Source organism: Budorcas taxicolor, chromosome 20 (assembly GCF_023091745.1).
Source record: "Budorcas taxicolor isolate Tak-1 chromosome 20, Takin1.1, whole genome shotgun sequence".
Taxonomy (NCBI): domain Eukaryota; kingdom Metazoa; phylum Chordata; class Mammalia; order Artiodactyla; family Bovidae; genus Budorcas; species Budorcas taxicolor.
The window spans coordinates 7,313,199-7,333,599 of NC_068929.1; the positions used below are offsets into that span (position 1 = coordinate 7,313,199).

Consider the following 20,401-nt stretch of genomic DNA (forward strand, 5'->3'; position numbering starts at 1 on the left):
CGCGCAGCCCAGGGCAGGCCGAGCGACCCTGCCCGGCGAGTAGGCTCTGAACTGAGAGAGGGCTGTGAGAGGGGGCAGCCTGTTCCCTCTGGAAGCAAGGTTTGGGAGGAATATTTATTTTAGAAATCGGGGAAGGCAGAGTCAGCTGTGGGGCTGAAGCTTTGGGCAAGGGCTGCAGGGGATGAAGACCAGCCTCAGCGGTCAGTTATCTGAGGGGCACGGGGGCGGGGGGGGGGGGGGGGGCGGGGTTCAGCTTTTCACAGACCTTCTTCCTTATCCTAGAAAAGGAAGAAGCCAGCTTTACCTCCTGTCTTTGAGTCAAAAGGAGAGAGAATCCACACCTGAGTATCCCACATGCTACTTTCTTGCCCAAGGAAGGGGGAAAGTCCTATTTTCCTGCCAAGAAGGCCTCGCTCGCTTTGGTAGAGAAATAACGACATCCAGTGGACATCCGGGTCATCCTCAGGCTCTGGTGATGGCTTCCCCAGCCAGAAGGTCTTCCAGGGCTGGGGCGACAGGAGCAGTGAGTTGAGCACTAGAAAGCTGAGCTCAGATCCTGATTCTACCTCTCAAGCTGTGTGATCCTGGGTAAGTCACTTTCCTTCTCTGGGCCTCTCTGTTTCCTCCATGAAAAAGAAGGGACTCTGAAAGTCCTTTTTGTAAGCGTTTAGCAAACATGGGTCGCTGGTTATCATTAGGTTCAAGGCTGTACTACAAACTAGCCGGGCAAGCTTTGGAATCCGACAGCCCTGGATTCAAACGCCGAATTCACGACGGAATGACCTGAAGCAACTCACCATCTCCTTGAGCACTTAGTTCTGCAAAACAGGTTCCCAGCTGTTTTCAGCCCCAAGGGTTGTTGCCAATATGAGGTCGTGCTGTGGGTACACAGGCCACAGCATTCCTAGAATATGAGAAAGCAGACAGGCCCCCACCCAGGGGCCCAGGAGGGCCGTGCAGATGGCATCACCGGCTCTTAGTGCCTGAGGAAAGCCGACGCGAGCTTCAGGTGCCCTCGGTCCTTGAGCGGGCTCCAGCTGAAGTTCAGAGAAGCTACATGACTCACCAAAGGTTGCTCAGCCAGTTAGTGGTTACCTGCCTGAACTTTGGCATGCCCTAATGCTGCAGGATAAAACATTTCTTTTCTCTCCCCTTCTAACTAGCTCTGTGACAGGGGACAAGTGCCTCTACCTCTCTGAGCCTCAATATCCTCACGCATGAATTAGGGCTGCAGGTCTCAGTTCTAAAAGACCGCGAGCTGTGGTTTTCGCCCCTGAGCACACCTGTGAGGCACACACCATCCACGCCGCCCCCCACCGCCTGGATTCCAGCCACCCGCCCTCCTGTCCTGGCTCTTACGGCAGCCCCTGCAGCAAGCCAGCACATCTGCCTGAGAACACCATGGAACCCTGCTCCGGAGCCGGGGTCCTGCCAGCAAAGAGTTTAAACAAACAGAGCTGTGCAGAGACGAAATGGTCCGTCGGTTGTAAAGGGTTGCGCCTCATGCTTGCGCTCTCAGGTTTCATGATAATCCAAGTGATGGTTCTCCTGAGGAGGATTAGGAAGAAAATGGTTGCGGGCTCAGAGGGGAGCAGAGAAAAACAGTTGTGGACCCAAGGCAAGCCCTGCCAAGAAAGTGGCCTCAGAGGGTCACTAAATCAAAGATGGGGGGCAGTGGCTGAGGTGGAGGAGGAAAGGAAAAGTAGGGCTCTTTCCAACTCTTCTAGTACCTAAGTCAGACCTTCACCAGTGAGACAGCTTTCCACTAAATTCGAGAAGGACTACCAGCCCCCCACAGCCCAAACAGCACTGGGGTCAGAAGCTGGGAGGGGCACTTCCATAGGGAGTGGGGCAGCGAGCTCAAAGGCATTCCAAGACCACGCAGGTAAAGCATGAAGAGCGTAAAGAGAACAGCAAACGCAGGATGGCCCTCACAAAGGATGCTCAGCCTTGGTTTGGGGAAGACAACAGCGAGAGATGGGGACTGGGGTGCTCGTCCCAGCTGGGACCGAGCTGTCAACTCTGGCCAGTTTCTCTCAGGCGGAAACACAGGCCCAGCATTGCCAGTCTTCTGATTTTTTGCAAGAGAAGTAGGAAAGAATAAATTTTGTTTTTTAATGTGCAGGTTCTCAATTTTAAAACACTGGCAGCAAATTCAAGTTTGTTTTTTTTTAAATACTATGTGGGCCAAACAAAATATATCTGTAAGCCAAATTCGACTCAGACCACGGGTTTGCAATTTCTGAATTTTTGTGTCATGGTAAAGGCAATGGAATCTGTCTGGGTTCAAACCCCAGTTCTCCCATCTGCTGTGGGGTGAACTTGGGCAAGCCATCTAGCCTTTCCAAGTCTCAGTTACCTCATCTGTGAAATGGGTATAATAGTAGCATCTACTAAGCTGGTATTTGAGAAAATTATATGAAATGATGTCATGGAAATTCCTTGGCACAATGCCCAGCACATGGTAAGCCCTCTAGAAATGTTAGCTATTATTCATAGTGCACCCAGAGGGATAAAGATAGAACAGGAGGAGTGGGCCAAGAAAACTGATCAAGCAGGTGAAACAGGGCCAAGTCTGAAAAAGCCAATCAACCATTTCCTGTCTTACTGTGTCAGGAATGGCCCTTAAGAGATTATTGTCACAAACTGACAAGAGAATTTTAAATAGGTTGGGCAGTGACCTGAAAGGTGGTGGCTCTTCACTATTCCTCCACGTCCTTCCGGAATATCATCACGGTGACCTCATGAAACCTTCTAGAGTGTTGTAGAGCAAAAGAGGGTTAGGAGCGTAACCTGCAGAAGGCAAACTGGTGGCTCGGCCGCTGCCCGGTTTTGCGATTTTAGCCGGGTCACGGCTCCTCCCTCTGAGGCTCCACTCCCCCATCTGTAAAGCAGGCTATAAGAGCTGCTGCTCAGGATGCCGGTGGGGGTTAGGGACAAGCAGCTGATGCGAAGCTCATGTGCCACCGATGGAGGCTGCTATTATGGGCTGTTGTGATAGTCTGTATGATTAATGGGGGAGCAGAAGTGCTTGCCTGGCCAGATCCACTGACCTCTTTTCAGGTAACAGTCTTGGTTTTCCCGTGGGGAACCATATGTTCCTCATTCCCAACTTACTGGTTCAACTGGTGCTGGCTCCACCTGAGGCTGCAGGGACAGGCGTGTGAATCAGGCAGAGCCGATAAGAGTTGCATAGTCACCTGGGCTGATGAGAAGCAGACGCAGGCTTTCATTCGAACTCTGAGGAAAGAGTAGCTCCCTTTACCCCTAAACCTGCTGTAGTGAGGAGCAGGCCCGAGCTGGGGCCAGCCATCTATCGCCACGTGGGGAGAGCCTGAGAATGAAGCCAACATCAAGGAAATCAGAGCAAAGAGTTGGAAAAATTCTTGATTCTTGATAACACTGCCTAAGCACCTGGGTCCAGCTGTGCCTGAGGCTTGCACTACACTGGGTTATTCCATTACAGGAGCCAAAAAAAAGTCCCATTTTTGTTTAGACCGTTATGAATGGGGTCTTCTGTAACTTGCAGCCAAGAACCTCAACAGATACATGAGACTTAAAGATGAGTTAAGAAAATGCCCCAAAGGAAATTTAATTAGTTGGTAGTTCTTATAGGCTCTCAGATCATGCTCTGAGTGTGATAACACTATTCTTCTTCTGAGAGTGTGCTAATAAACTCTGAAAGCCTTTGGTCAATCGTTCCTTAAAGCAACGGTTCTCAGCTGGGACGATTTTGCCCCAAGAGGACATTTGGCATGTCTGGAGACATTCCTGGTTGTCACAGTGGGGCAAAGGGGAGGAAACCTGCTTCTGACGTCTAGAGAGTAGAGGTGAGGTATGCCGCCCAAATCCTGCAATGCACACGCTAGCTCCCCTCCCCCAGCCAAAGGTGATCGCTTCCAAACATCAACAGTGCTGACCTTGAGAAACCCAGAAGTAATACATCATCTAATATTTTACTCCCACCGGTTCTCTTCTATAACCATACCTTCCCTGGGGTCTTAAAGTACTTGAAGACAAAACCCAGGCTGTGAGGGAACTTTATATATTTCATGATGTTCTCTTGAGTAGGTAAATGTGACTCAAACCCAATTCAGAGAAGCTGCCCAGAGTTTACACACAGGTTATACATCGTCCCCTGCTAGGTCTGCAGCTGCCCTCCCGTCACCGTAACACCCACAGCTCACGACTAGCAGAGCAACAGGATGAGCAGGCACCCTCTCTGCAGACAGAGTCTCATCCAGCGATACCTGCGCGGCCGCCCACATCCAGCAGTAATGATCAAACAAATAAGCAACAATATAAATCTCACAAATCCAATAAAGAGGAAAGATAGCCTTCCCTTTCTATCTGAGGAATATTTCTCAGAGTGCTACTCCTCTTGATCTGTTTTCTGGGTAAAAAAAAAAAAAAAGATTTCAAAATCAAACCAGTATGGGAAACACGAAAGCCTTCATTACCTTCTGGGTAATAATAGCATGTATTAGCATATTAAAGGCATATTAAGTCCTACAGTTTTTTAAAAAAACCTGTTTCTCTTTCTTCAACATGGTATTCCCCAAATTCACATGAACACAGAATCCCCATTCACTTTACAATACTTGTTTAAGAATTCATAGAATTACTGCCCCACAGGACACACATTGGGAAACAGTTCAAGGGAACTACAGAGAAAATGAAATACGAATGAGATGCACAAGCAGAGCTGGGGAAACCAAGTCATGGTGGAAATAGACCAAGACCCTCTGTCCAAAGGACTGCGCCTTCAAACTGCTCAGTATCACTCATCTGAACCACAGTAGTGCGCCTTCAAACTGCTCAGTATGGCTCATTCAAACCACATTTGCACGTCCCTACATTTTTATGGCTTTTCCAAAAGAGGCTCTTGGGTGCTGATTGACTGTGCTAGAAAGTACAGGATTGAGAGAAAAGTCAGACTCCAGTAGATCCTGCAATGATGGGTGGGATTTGGAGAAACTACCATGGAAGAGATGATGTTGCTATGTGAATGCCAGCCTTCCTGGACAGCCTTCTCATGTGAAGGAAGATGGAGGGATTGGCCCTTTGTATCTTAAAATCTCTAAGTAATTTCAGGAACACATGATTCCTACATAACAGTCAGTTATATTGACCTGTCAAAGTTTAACAAGGAGCAGGGCAGACACGGGGGAGTCAGGGAAGAGAGCATGGTGACCTATGAAGGGTGAGGTGAGCCACAACTAAGTGTCCTCCTAAGGAAACCACCCACCCAAGACTGCTGGGGCGGCCAATCACTTCACAGAGAGTGCTTGAACAAGGGATGGCCACAGACTGGACGGAAGACGGGCGCCTGACCTAAGGGGAGCCCTCCATTGGCTGGCTGGTGACCTATGAGGCTCCAGTGTGAAAAACCCTGCCCAGTACTTTCAAGTAATTGAGCTGACAGACTCTGTCCTTCTGAGTTTTAAATAGGAAAACTATGGAGTGAGTTAACAAGTTGGTGGCAGAAGAAAAAGATACAGACACAGCCCCGATGGAGTAAAGATGTATGAGTCCCCGCTCTGAAGGGATCAAACAGCAAAGAGCCTGGCCCAAGTCCTGGCCCCAGAGCCAGGAGCCCAAGCCCCAGGCTGCCGACCCAGAGTCCAGCAGGGCAGCACAGGGAGCCAGCCATTCCTCGCAGAGCCAGTGCCAGCCTCAGGCTGATGTCACCCAGGAAAAGGCACTGTTTTAGAGCCTGCAGCCAGGAGAACCGGGACTCTCATAGTGACAGTCAGTGTCCAAAGGCTGGCTGGGACCAGTCCTCGGCCAGGAGCCCCTTCGCCTCCCAAGGCATCTTTGGAGACTGGGACCTTTGGGACTTCACAGACTCTGCAGCCAAGACACACTACAGCCAACGTCACACCCAGGGGTTTGCATGGCTGTCCCAGAAATCGCGCAGAAGGCATTGCAAAAACACAGCAACACAAAACCTTGTGCATAGAAGAACAAGGTCACAGTGCTCTTGATGTGAAGGATGGGTGACTTTTTGTAGGGGAAGGAGGTGGTCAGGTTATATATTTGTCTTAATGAAGTCATGCCAACCATGATGCAGAGAAAAACTGACTTCACTTGCCTGAATTCTGCTGCCAACAACAGCGTCCTGGAGGCAGCAGGAGCAGCAGAATTAGATCACATGGCACTTTCACCCTGGACTCTAGGACCTAAGCGTCAGCGACCAGTGTCTTGGGGCGGGAGTGTGAGAGCCAGCGAGACTCACAGGCAGCCGGCAGGACCTCCTTGGCAACAACCCAGGAGGTCGCCTGTATGTCAGGCCGCTAAGCAAGGCTTGGGTTCAATTCTGTCATACTCACCGAACCCCCAATTTGCGTTACACTGTCCACCGCGCCCTTACATGTGTGACCCCATCTGTTCCCTCCGCAACAAACAAGTCTCTCAGCACATATTAAAGCTACAGGATAAGGCTGCGTGTTAAGCCAGAATGGAGTGAACCTTGCAGGAAATTTAGAATTCAGGACTGAGACTTCCTGGTGGTGCCGTGGTTAAGACTGTGCGACCACTGCAGGGGCCGTGGGTTCGATCCCTGGTCTGGGAACCAAGATCTTGTGTGGCACAGCCAAAAAATAAAATGAAATTTGGGATTTACCACTTTCTTTATTCTTTTTTCCCCTCTTACCTCCTGAAAGTTACTTTAAGAGCAGCATCATTGGAATGACGGAGTCTCTGCATTTAGACTTTTCTCCTGCCTCCCTCCTGGTGGCTCAGACAGTAAGGAATCTACCTGCAATGTGGGAGACCCAGGTTTGATGCCTGGGCTGAGAAGATCCCCTGGAGAAGGGAAAGGCAACCCATTCCAGTCTTCTTGCCTGGACAATCCCATGAACAGAGGAGCCTGGCAGGAACAGTCATGGGTCTCAAGAAGTCGGACACTGACACTGAGTGACTGACACTTGCCTGCTTTGACCAGCTTGGCGGCTCTCAGACTCAAACTGGATGCCAGAGCCACTGCCCTGGGTCAGAGAGCACATGCTCTGCATCCCACACTGAATTCACGTTTTAAAGGTTTTTTAGAGTCTTTGGTGCTATGGTTTTTTTTTTTTTTTTTTTTTTTTAATTATTATTTTTATTTTTTTTAATTTTAAAATCTTTAATTCTTACATGTGTTCCCAAACATGAACCCCCCTCCCACCTCCCTCCCCATAACATCTCTGTGGGTCATCCCCATGCACCAGCCCCAAGCATGCTGTATCCTGCGTCAGACATAGACTAGCGATTCAATTCTTACATGATAGTATACATGATAGAATGCCATTCTCCCATATCATCCCACCCTCTCCCTCTCCCTCTGAGTCCAAAAGTCCGTTATAGACAGCTGCGTCTTTTTCCTGTCTTGCATACAGGGTCGTCATTGCCATCTTTCTAAATTCCGTATATATGTGTTAGTATACTGTATTGGTGTTTTTCTTTCTGGCTTACTTCACTATGTATAATCGGCTCCAGTTTCATCCATCTCATCAGAACTGATTCAAATGAATTCTTTTTAACGGCTGAGTAAGGCGCTATGGTTTTTGACCTTAAGTGCTCACTTTGGAATCCAAGGACTGCGCAAAGGGAGGCACTATTGTACACCCTGAGAATTCTGGAATCTACACATTTGTTCATTCAGCACGCCTTTATCAGAACCTGCGATCAGGGCTGGGATCACAACGATGGCCAAGGATGGATCCTGGTGTGAAGGAAATCAAAATCCCTCTAAACCCAGGCTGGGCTGGTTCAACTCGCTGAGCGCTCAGACTGGGCCTGAGAAGGAGGAGGGCTTAGACAGAAGTATCTGGTTCTTGATCATCCAATCACTGAAGAGCAAATAGGAGGATTGAATTCAAACCCTCTGATCTCCAAAGAGGAGTCTTCTACCCTCTCCACTCTCCAGTCCTCAAACGTGCACAATTTCTACATTTTAAAATTTATTTTGGCTGCACTGGGTCGCTGTTGCTGTGTGTGGGGTCTTCACTAGCTGTAGCTAATGGGGGCTACTCTGCTGAGGTGTGCAGGCTTCTCATGACGGCGGCTTCTCCTGTTACGGAGCTTGGGCTCTAGGCCCGTGGGCTTCAGCAGTTACGTCCGGCACTGGCTCCGTTGCTCCAGAACGTGTAGAATCTTCCCTCACCAAGGATGGAACCCATGTCCCCTGCATTGCAATGTAGCTTCTTAGCCACTGGGCCACTAGGGAAGTCCCTTGTGTGCACAGTAATAGCTACACCACCAAGGAGAAAGTGACAAGGCAGGAAATGAGTCCAGGCATAGAGGAATTAGCTCACTCAGTGGATCAGGAAGGAGGTTAGTGAAGAGTGTGCAAAATTAGTCACATCCCCTGAGGAAAGTGCAGGCCCAGTGGCAGGAACAGTGGGCACCGGGTTTCGTCAGCCCGGCCTCCATTCTCCTTTGTTTGTGGACCTCAGCACCTAGGCTTTCTTTCAGCGTCAACCTCCCTTTCCGTCTCAGGCTATGTGGTTTGCATGAGGCAGACCCCAACCCCTGGCTAAGGGTGGCTCTGTGATCCAGGGCTGGCCAGTCAAGAGCATCTCATTCCTCTGACCACAGCGAGGGGTTTCAGGGTGGGCACACGACCCAATCTGAGCCAAGGAGAGGAATTCTAGGGCCCTCAAGGAAGACAGAGTTCACCCCACCGGAGATATTAAGAGACTACGATGTCCTCCAGCGGTTGCTAGGAGCCACTCGGCCACCTTACAGGGAGACAGGCTGTCTTCCGATGAGACCATGAGAGAAGAGAGCCAGGCAGGCAGGGAGAGTCCCCAGAGCAGGGGGGCCTTGGAGGCCATGCCTAAAGCCACCTCATCCCTGGGCTTATGTGTGCACACTTAGTCCTCAGTCGTGTTGACTCTCTGCGGCCCCATGCACTGTAACCCTCCAGGCTCCTCTGTCTATGGAACTGTCCAGGCAAGAATACTGGAGTGGGTTGCCATTTCCTATTCCAGGGGATCTATCTTCCTGACCCAGGGATCGAACCCATACCTCTTGTGTCTCCTGCCTCAGCAGGCGGATTCTTTACCACCAGTGCTCCCTGGCAAGCCAAGAAATCCCCTTCTGTGAGGAGGCCGGTTTGAATCGGGCTTCTCTCCTTGGATCAACAGAGTGAGCAGAGTAGAAGTGATAGTCCGAGAAGAGGTAGTGATTGAAATCATGTTGGACCTTGACATTAATACTCGTCTGGAGATACAGAAATCAAATCTACTTCGTAAAGTTTTCTTGAACACAGTTTACAGGTTGGTTGATCAGAAAGCAGGATAATAGACTCTTAAGAGCTTCCGCAGATGGACTGTTTCCGTTCTCATTTTGACAAGGAAACGGAGGCTCAGAGAGCCGAAGGACAGGGACCAGAGCTGCGAGGAGCCCCGCAGAGGGTGCGGTGCTGAGGAAGCAGTCACGGATGGGGGCTGGGCGTGTGGAGGGCAGCGCCTAGATATGCGCCAGAAGGAAGCAGTGGGCAAGGCACCCGGCAAGGGGACTCGGGCTGGGCAGGACTTGAGGAGATCCAGTTTCAGGATCAGAGAGAACTGGGGTCACATCCTTGCTCTGCTGTTTCACTAGCAGGGTGATCTTGAAAGCCACTTCCTATTCTGTGCCGGAATGCCCAGGTTTATAAAAGGGGCTTCAGTCCTGCACTGAACTGTAAGTCACTAAGCCCTCCGATTACTAAACCCCAGAACAAACCGAGTTCCTGCTGGGCCTCAGGAAGCTTACGTTTCCGGTCAGGGAAGTCAGGAAAGACACAATCTATTCATCATCAGCCTTCCCAAGTCATCCGGTAGGCTCCAGGGGGCAAGGAGATTAGTTTTGCTACTGCCTAACTCGGTACCTACCACAAGGCAGGCCTTCAAAAGATAAGTCTTGAATGAATACGAGTAAACTAATAAAACGGCAGTTACTATAGAGTAAATAGAATGAATACATGCTGTGGTAGAAAGTGACAAGGGATCGTTTTAGACATAGTCAGGGGAGGCTTCCCGGAGAAGTGGGTGTTTGAGCTGAGTCCTGAACGGTGAGGAGAGAGTCATAGGAATACCTGGGGGAAATGCCTACCAGGGAGAAGGACCAGCACGTGCAAAGGCCCTGGGCTCAAATCATGACTGGAGGGAAAGCCATGCAGCTTGGTGGGAAGGTGACGCTGGAGAGGCAGGCAGGGGCGGGATCACTGCCGACCATAGCAAGGCCTTTGACCCTGAACTGAACCCAGTGGACAGCCAGCAGCGTGCTCGGCAGGGCAGGGTTGTGAACCAACTTGTCCGCGCAAGAGCCCCCTCTGCCTACTGTGTGGTAGACGGATTTCAGCGGGAAAGACAATAATATGCGCCACACACCTGGCACACAATAGGAACTCAGTGAACAAGGTGCCTCCTTCGCTCCCCCCAGCGCCACATCCACAAAGGCTGGATGTGTTTGCTTATTCACTCAGTGGTGTCTGACGCTTTGAAACTCCACCGACTGTAGCCCACCAAGCTCCTCTGCCCATGGGATTATCCAGGCAAGCATACTGGACTGGGTTGTCATTTCCTCCTCCAGGGGATCTTCCTGACCCAGGGATTGAACCCCCATCTCCTGCATCGCCAGGCAGATTCTTTACCCCTGAGCCTTCCCAACGGCCACTCCAAGCCAAGACTGTGCTCTTTATCCTCTGGGTTCAGGCTGTCTCTAGCTACCCTCTGTGTACTCTTGATGGTCACAGTAAAGCCAACAGACAGATTTGGAGGAAAATCCTCTCCCCTTTTTGGTTACAGTAACAACCCAGGAGCCAGGGAGGGGAGGTGCCGGGTGGGGGCGGGGAGTGGGAGCCTTCTGTTCAGTGTTGAGCCGCTCCCAACATACTTTTCAAACATTCGTTTGCTTTTGCCCAGTCTCCTCCGTAAGAGACATGCTTTCGGATGTGTTTTGAAAAATATTCCATATGCTAATGGAATGTCACCATCTGCCAAAGAAGGCAGAGCTGTTTTTAAAGGAAAAACTATTACAGAAATGAGGTATTCACAGAGGGGCACTAAAGAGCCCGAACGTCGCTGACCTGAGGCTGACCTGGGCCGCCTCGTGTTACCAACATGAAAAGCGAGTGAGAGAATCTGAGGCCAATTAACTTCTCTCTCTCCCCCTCCCACCCTCTTTTTCTCCCCTCCCCTTGCTGGAGACATGATGAAATTTCCTGAAACAAAAACTCGCAGTCCGTTCTATAAAACGCTTTCGCCTCTGGTGGAAAAAGCCCCGATGGTCCCTTTTATCTCCTCATTCCTGAGGTGCAGAGCTGGCCCCGGCTGTACGTGCAGACGGGGCCGCGGGGAACGCTCCCGAGGCGCGAGAGAAGCGGGGCTGGGCGCGAGCGAGGCTCTCCCGGGCGCCTGAGCCCTTGCCACCGGGTCCGGGAAGCGTGGCCCGGTCTTGGAAGGAGAGGGAGGCGGGATTAGGTGTCCTGCGGCAAGATTAGCGGACAGGCATTGTTGCCCGGAAGGCCTGGGCCGCTCGGACGGAGGCAAGCGTTTGGGAAAAGGTTTTCCAAGTTCTGGGCGCGTCCTCCCGTCCCGCCAGGCCCGCTGGTTATCACACCCCTACCTTTCCGGCGGCTTCTTCTCCCGCGCGGTCGCCGTCTGTCCTCCTGGGCCGCCTTCTCAGGGCCCTGTGCTTCTGGGCTCTGCGGCAGGCCTCTCTCCTCCACAGCCCGAGGCCCGGCCGCTCGACTATCTCCCAGGCACCTGCAATGTGCCTCCAGCCGCTCTTCCACCCCCTCAGCCGGACTCCTCCTCCCCTTACCCCGGGGACCAAGCACCCCACCGGCTAGTTTGGTGCAGGGGGTGTGAGGGTTTCCCACCTCAAGGCCTTTGCACTTCCGCCCACCCAGCCCGGAGCCTTGTATGGCAGAGTCCAGCCGCCTATCACTGAGTTCCTGGGTCAGATGTTCCCAGGCCACTGCCCTCTGTGTAATCTCTTCAGAGCATTTATCACGATCTGAATTTATCTTGTGAATTCATGAATGTTTGGGCAGTGTAGCCATTGCTGTGCGTAGTCCATTTCTTCTTGGTGAATGTAAGCGTCCTGAGACCAGGGATCCCTACATCTTCTTACATCTGTTAGAGCGGCACGTAGTGGCGCACAGGAGACAACCACCACACGGAGCAACAGGTGCTGCCGTCAGCTCCAGCTGCTCTTCCAATCAAAGTTTCCATCTCCTCAATACCATGCCAGGGCTTCCCCGGTGACTCAGCGGTGAAGGATCTACCTGAGAGGCAGGAGATGCAGCTTCGACCCCTGGATTGGGAAGATCCCCTGGAGGAGAGCCTGGCAACCCACTCCAGCATTCTTGCCTGGGAAATCCGTGGACAGAGGAGCCTGGCAGACTACAGTCCACAGGGCCGCAGAGTCAGACAGGACTGAGGCGGCGGAGCACACGTGAGCAATACCCTCAGCACTGCTCTGTGTTCTGCCCCTAGTCCAGCCTCGATCCGCCTCTCTGGAATCTCGATGTTGGCCTTCTAACTGGACGTGGCCAGCTCCAAACTCCACCAGGGGCTGGGCTGCCCACGGCCCCCAGGATGCGGCCCCCACCCCATCCTGCTCCACGCACTCCCCACACACTGTGCATTGCTGAAGGCACACCACGCGCATCTGCTAGTGACCAAAGGATAGGTAACAGGGACACACCGGTGGGCGGGGAGAGAGGTATGCAGAGGGCCTGTTACTGCAAGGGGACTGCACGGCCTGAGGCCTGGCTCCTCAGGGCAACTGCTGGCATCATGGTCCCCACCGAGAGGAAGAGGCTAGGCAGTGTGCTAAGAGGTCAGTCGAGAGACTCCAGCCAAGGCAGACTGGAGTCAAGCCCAGGACTCACCAGTGAGACACACCTGAGCTTCAGTTTCAGCTGTAATGGTAATGGTATAATCGCACAGGTTACTGTCCAGATGAAAGCGCTTACCAGCAGGCCTGGTGCTCACCAATGGTGGTGATTTTTATTTGAGCTGTGGTTGGTATTAATCACTCTCCCCCCTCCACCACCCACCTCCTCTAGTCCCACACCTACAGGTACACTGAGGACATAACACTGTCTCCCGTCTACTTGGAAACGCTGCAACGAGCTGAGGGTACTGGCATGTTGAGGTCTCCTCCTTTTTCCAGAAATATCCCTGGCAGATAGGACAGGCTTTTAAAGCTGAGTTATTCTTAATAAAAAAAATTAACAAAAATAACTTGGTAGAAACATGATTCGGTTGGTCCACCTGCCTCTGTTCCATCCACTGAACAGCCCGAGTCCTCACTGGGGCCAGTCAGCATACTTCCTCGTCTTTCCCCCTCAAGAAGCCCAGATAGGCCTGTCTGCTTGTGCACATTTAAATTTGTCTCATATCACACCTTCCTAAACTCTAACCCTTATACTTTGCTCTGGAAATGCTGCACCATCTGTTTAAATGCCACAGTTGAAGCTACCAAAAAAAGCTGGCACCAAAACCTGTTATGTACCAGGCACTGTGTTAGGCAGTTTAGATTATGTCATGTGACCCATAGTGATCTTAAAATACTGTCTCCACTTCCTAGATGAAGCAGCTCAGGTTCAGGGCAGGAAATGCCCTTGCCCAGGAGGCCTGCTGTCAATTAGCTACCAGAGGTCTGGTTTTGAACAAGGTCTGCCAGCCCCAAAACTCATGTTTCTTTCCTCCCTGCCATCCAGTAGACCAGTGACACCCCCTGGATTGTCTTCATCAAGATCCAAAGGCTGTGGTGTTCTAAGAGCATTTCTTCCCAATCATCACAACTGAGGGGTATTTGGGAGAACACACACAGCCCATGAGCACAGAAAGGTCCCTTGGATCGAAAAGCGTGGAGGGAGTTTAAGTTGTAGTCACTGAGGTCTTCTCCCCAGAACGTCGGCTTTGAGCTGTTCCTAAGGCATGCCCAGCAGATTAAGGTGTGGTTACTTCCCGGTTCTGCCAGGCCAACCCGCCAACAGCATGTCTACTCTGAGAAATATAATCAGGCAATTCCTGGAGACAGGACAAGCAGAGGGCCACAACCTGAAAGCCACGGAACACGACAAATCCATTTACAGGACAGCCTGCTTTCCAGGTTGCCCTGCATGCACAGAGGAAGCAATTACTTCTGAGCTGCACCACGCTTCTTCCACATGGCTTCACACAACCGATAACATTTTTACAACACTGAATGAGGATTTCAGTGCATCTGGGCAAGTAAACACCTGAAGATGGCCCTGTTTTGTTATCCTACAGATGCTGACGGTTTGTGAGGCGTTAGACCCAGCTCTGTGCAACAGACAAGAGTTGGGAGATGTTGGAGCTCCCAGAGGCTTCCCCAGTTAGAAGACCAAGTCGACCTTAGACCTAAGTCCTGGCTTGTTTTAGCACAAACTCAATTCCAACACAAAAGCAGGCAGCTGGTGTGCACGTGATGCGTAGCAAGTACAAGCATACTACTTTTGATGTTAAATGTGACTGAAGACAGTGGCTGCCAGCTCTTCGCTCCTTCCTCCTGTCTTTTCAAACACTTCCCCCTTTTGGTCATTTTTCATTAACCAACCTGTATTGATACTGTGTGCCAAAAAGCTTATTATTAATTTGTTCCTTTTCTCTGGAATCTCTTTCGTTCTTCAAGAGAATTGCCATCTTGGATGCAATGCCTCAACAGGTCACTGCTGAAAGTGCTTACAATGGTGTTAATTCAGAGATAGCAAACTGGTGCTTGAGCAATTGCCTTATGGGTCTCTTCATAATCTGGATTTTCAGTTCTTCTTAAAAGTTTAGATGAGGCACCACTATGTCTGCATTCCTGCAACAGGTCATCCGGAGCTGGAGCACACTGTGTCCTCTAGGAATTGAGCTAGTGAAACCTTTTATAGATGAGGAAATGGAGATTCAAAAGGGGTATTGCCACACAGCTAATTAGTAACAGGATGACCAGCCAGATGGCCCAACCTCCCTTTTTCCTTATTAACTAGAAAACAAATAGGCTGAAATGGCAAAGCACCACTTAGCCTGACTGTATAGCCAAGGAGTTCCATGAAACTTGAGAATCTCCACTCATTCATAGCGTGAATTTCTTGCAGTAACATTGCCTGTCAAGGATAAAAGAAAACTAGTGTTCGCTGTCTCTCACTGACTGAGCACCAATAGGGGACGGCAGAAGGCAGCTAGCGGGGTGAGGGTCTGCTCTGGCACCTGCGCCTCTGCCCACGCTGCAGCACGGTTTGGATTCAACATCTGCTGTTCGTAATGACTAGTCCAAATCACCAAGAACACTTTATCCTGTTTAGTGTTTAGTACAGGCAGGGACACACAGACCTGTGATAAACAAGAGTCATTACAGGAAGAGTCAAGAAACCACATCAAGCTCAAAGAACTAAGTGACTTATATCATTATAACCAAATACTCTGCGACCATCAGCAAGAATGAGGTAAGAATTACATGTACTGACACAGGCTAACCCCAATACTAGACGCAACAGGTGAAGTACAGCAGACGACCCCAACTATTTCAGGGCATGGGGACAGCAGGTATGAAGCAGGTAGGAAGGCATCTGTGCACACACACACACACCCTTCTATGCACAGATGACTATCTGTCAGAGGATATGCAAAAACCTGGTCAATAAGGATTGGAGGACTGAGTCAAGAGTGAAAGGGAAAACCACTGTGTACACCATCCTTCTACGGCTTGTGAACTGGCTTTCTTTAACCACATGCATAGGCTGCCCCGGTGGCTCAAAGGCAAAGAATCCACCTGCTAACGCAGGAGACGTAGGTTCAACCCCTTTGTCGGGAAGATTCCCTTGGAGAAGGAAATGGCTACCCACTCCAGTATTCTTGCCTGGGAAATCCCATGTACAGAGAAGCCATGTACAGGACTGTAGTGCGCTACAGTCCACAGGATCGCGTAAGAGTCAGACACAACTTAGCGACTAAACCACAGCAATCATATGTGGACTGCTGCTGCTGCTAAGTCACTTCAGTCGTGTCCGACTCTGTGCGACCCCATAGACGGCAGCCCACCAGGCTCTCCCGTCCAAAAAATTTTTACAAGAAAAATGAGTGGGAGCAAAGCTGTGTCTAATTACTCTAATTTCATCTCAACAAAGTCCAAATAAACAACTGAGCTAGTTATCAGGAAAGCTCTGCAACTACTCAGGACTCCTGAAGATACTAACTGTATTCCTTCTGCTCCAGTCCTCAGTAATGTGTTGATCTGCCAAAAGGAAAGACAATTTCATGTCCCTTAAAGGGCTGCAACTTAACTGTACATGCCCCCCACCCCCCTGGATTCAGAGGATCCACTCCCACTCTGAGCCCTTGGGCACATTTAAGGGACCATTCTCACAATAACTTTTGAAGCAATTAAGCATTTGTGGGAAGCAAATTAGCTGGGGAGGAGATCTGAACCAGCCTCCAGCTCCTGAGGTTAAAGTCGGCTTTCAGGAAAAGGTCCCTAGGCAGAGATAGGCATTATCTCATACCAGTTCTCACAGGCCAAAAAAGAGTACTTTGCCTTCAACCTCATGGTACAGAGTAGACGTTTCTTTCTTTATTTTTTTAATCTACAAACTTTAACTGTATGTCACTGAATTACTGACAGCATGTTAACAGCTGGTTTTTTTTTTGGGGGGGGGCGGGAATTTCTTAACAGAACATCATAGTATTGCAACACTTTATTAATACAGTATTGGCTTTGAATTAGTAGCTGAAACAACAATTGCATGAAGCCAGATCAGGTGTACTGCGTAATACTCATACTTGATTTATTGACATTACTTAGCAATTTATTGGACAAAGGTCAAACTTTTTGTATTTTATTAAGCACATTCCACAGTACAAAGCTGTCATGAATAATATCTGTACAATTTAACAGTTTTAATAGCTGTTCAGACACAAATTTATTTCAAACAGATAATTGGCAAACATAATTAATTACAAGTTAGAATTAGACTATCCCAGTGCTTTAAAACATTAATATAGCAGTAATTTACAGTTGCTCAATTATGGTTAGCAAAATAAAGTCCAGGGTACGGCTGGGAATTACTACTATAATCCCAGAAAGTCAGAATTCCTTGGGTGCCAAAGTCCCCTGCTATAATTTAGTAGGCACAATTCTAGGTTGTGTGCATATTCAAAGGCCATGATCTCCCAAGGAACAGGAACTTCTATATTAAACATGCAAAACAACAGGAAGTCCATCCGTTCAGAAGCACCGCCTCCTCCCTCCCCTCTGTCCCACCCCGGCTCTCCTACCCAGTCTGCTGTTAAAGCTGTAGGATGAAGAGCGGGTCGGTGAAGACAACTCGCATAATAACCACCCTCAGGCTCACACATCCACCGGATGAATGGAGATGTACTTTTTCATACTTTGAGACTCCTCAAAAATAGAAATTAACTTAATAACGTGTACGAGAGAAGGATGTTATTTTTTAAAAGGACAAAGGAAAACAAAAAAACCAACCAACCCAATAAGCAATCACAGACACACACGTTGATCCCCACACCGTTCTTAATGCAAAGGGACAAAGCAGAGCTCAGGTACCTTCCCCCAGAGGGAGAGTGTGCTCTCACGGGAAGAGGTTTAGTTAACAGGAGGTTCTCATTGGTCCTTGAAAATGTTAGCGACCTTCCTTGATCTTTGGAAACAGTGGCAAAGGGCAAATCAAAACCTAATACTGGACAAGGGAAAAGCAGGGCCGACCGGACACCTACGTCCTTTCCCCGCGGGTCAGTGTGACGGTCCCATTCACACATTTCCGGCTGTGGAGCGCCTGGGAGCCAGGGGAGCTTGCTGGGGCCACGGCAGCAGGCACCAGGGACGACAGGGATGGGGTTCGTGAGCCTGAGGCTTCACACCTCCTGGGAGGACTCTTCCACTCAAGACAGGCCCCTGAACCAGCCTGACCTGAAACCCGGGCTCCAACACACAAATGGGCCCTGCCACCAACCCGAGCGGGGCAGGAGGCACAAACGCCGGAGGTGGGACAGCCAGTGAGTAGGGCTGTCTCGCCCTTCCCTTTCCAGGGCTACTAACACACAGAGCGTGACCTGGGATGAGAAACCAGACGAATGCCAGGGGAAGTAACCACGAATACGGAGGAGCACTGATGAGGAAAAGAACAACAGAAGCATTTACGGTACCTCTCTTATTGTATACACTGCACGACAGAACAAAGCATTTCGCGTTCAACTTCAGAAATCACATCTTAAAACAAGATTCCCACTGAAACACACACACACACACCCCCCCCCCCACCACGCACAATGACAATGACAAAATAAAAACTCTGTATGAATACTGCAGGAAGGGTTCTAGGTCATCCCCATCGACCCTGGGAGCGGGTTCTTGAGCCCAGCCCATGGCTAAGTGCGAACACACTGTGCATTAGTGTCTCAGGCACGGGGGCCCTGACTCGAGCAACCTTGAGGTTAAACTGTTATGTACATTCTATCTACATGCGGACACAGTATTTTAAATTAGGAGGCAAGCACACATGTGAGGGTGTTACTCTACTGAATATCAGGAGACGGTGGCGGGCACAGAGAACAGTTAACAGAAAAGGAGCTATATCACCTGTTGGCAGAGAATATAACCTGGCTTACAGTTCTTTAAATTAAAAGAAATTGGTACAGAAAGGAAGTATAATCCAAAAAAATATTAATCGACCCAGAGAAATGTTTCCATTGTCCAACATGTTCCTAATACAAGTCAGAATTCATCATGACTTGGACGGTCAAAAGGAGAATGCTAACTTCTGAAAAGGAAAGCCCTGGACATTCTGGGTAGGTGTTTGGCACCCAAAATTTCACCGAAGAATGCCGTTTCTTAATATCAGACCAAAGTGCAAAGCAATATAAATTAGAGGCCAAGTCTTCTCTTGACGGTCGATTTACTTCTGCAAAACAGACTTTACGTTCCTCTCATATGAAAAATTTACATTTGAAGCGTTAGATTTGTTTTCACTGGTAGGGGGAGGAAGTGGGCTTCTGTACTACTGAAAGTCGGTGAGGCTAAGGTATCCTTCTCAAAGCAGAGGCCGGAATCGGAGGTGAGAAATGCCGGTACTTGAAGAGTTAGGCTGCTTTGCATCTGCCCAGCGTCTAGAACCAATTCCAGCCTAACTCAGCTGTGAAGAACTCCCTTAGGCATTTGGTAGCCGCATAGCCAGTAGTTCAAGACTAGGAAACCCTGAAAAAAACAAACACAAACAAACAAACAAAAAAACCAAAGGGAGCATGGATGGATATTCTGGTTGGATGTGAAGATATATATCACAGCCCATTCATCTCCACAAAGACACGTACATTGCTGTGCACACGTTAACACTGATTGTCAAATAATCAGCATCAAAACAGAAGCTGCAAACTGTTTTGAGCATACTACATACCAGGCATCACATTTATTTAAACCTCACAACAAACTTGTGAGGGAGCAACTATTATACTCACTTAACAAATGAGAGAACTGCCGGTCAGAAACATTATTTAGTTTAAAGCATCAGCCCTTATATCCTGGGATAAACCGTGATGGAAAAGAATATATAAAAAAGAATATATTTACGTGTCTAAGTCACTTTGCTGTACAGCACAAATTAACACAACATTGCAAATAAACTAGACTTCAAGGGGAAAAAAAGCATTAGCTTAAGTGACAGAGGGGATTCAAAGAGATGACTGGCCCTATACACTTCCATTTTTCACACTACTGCTAAAAGTCATGCATGTGATATATGCTTAAAGTTACATTTTGTAATTAGCATTATCTTACATTTATGCCACCCAGAGCCCACCAGGGCCTCTCTTATGACAGACCAAGAGCCTTTATCTGTCACTGTAAAACAAAAAATATGTAAAGGCTAGTTAATAAAGTACTCCTTCTTTAAACAAACAAACAAACAAGAAACTGGCTGCGCTGGGATCTCAGCTGCAGCGTGTGGGATCTAGTTCCCCAACCAGGGATGGAACCCAGGCCCCCTGCGTTGGCAGTGTGGAGTCTCAGCCACTGGGTCACCAAGGAAGCCCCTAAAGTATGCATTCTAAATAGAATGCTAATAGTCAGGAATTCCTTCTTTTTGAAATAAATAATTTATAAGAGGAAAACACAATGCAGAGGGGGAGGCAACTGAATGGTCTCCATTTTTTTTGACCATGAACTTGAGTGAGCTACCCAGGTGGTGCTAGCGATAAAGAGCCTGCCTGCCGATGCAGGAGAGACAAGGGTTCAGTCCCTGAGTTGGGAGGCTTCCCTGGAGGAGGGAATGGCAACCCACTCCAGTATTCTTGCCTGGAGAATCCCATGGACAGAGCAGCCTGGCGGGCTATAGTCCAAGGGGTCACAAAGAGTTGGACACAACTGAAGCAACTTAGCACACATGACCTTGAGTGAG

General features: G+C 49.3%; 1 protein-coding gene across 6 annotated transcripts in view; it reads right to left on the minus strand.

The window, feature by feature from the left end:
- Positions 1–16,629: 16,629 nt before the first annotated feature.
- FBXW11 (F-box and WD repeat domain containing 11) overlaps positions 16,630–20,401 on the minus strand; it is a 131,234-nt gene continuing 127,462 nt past the window's right edge. For all 6 annotated transcript variants that reach the window (XM_052659066.1, XM_052659062.1, XM_052659061.1 and 3 more), the window contains one exon: positions 16,630–19,203. The gene's annotated coding sequence lies outside the window, so the exon portion shown is untranslated. The remainder of the gene's footprint in view (positions 19,204–20,401) is intronic.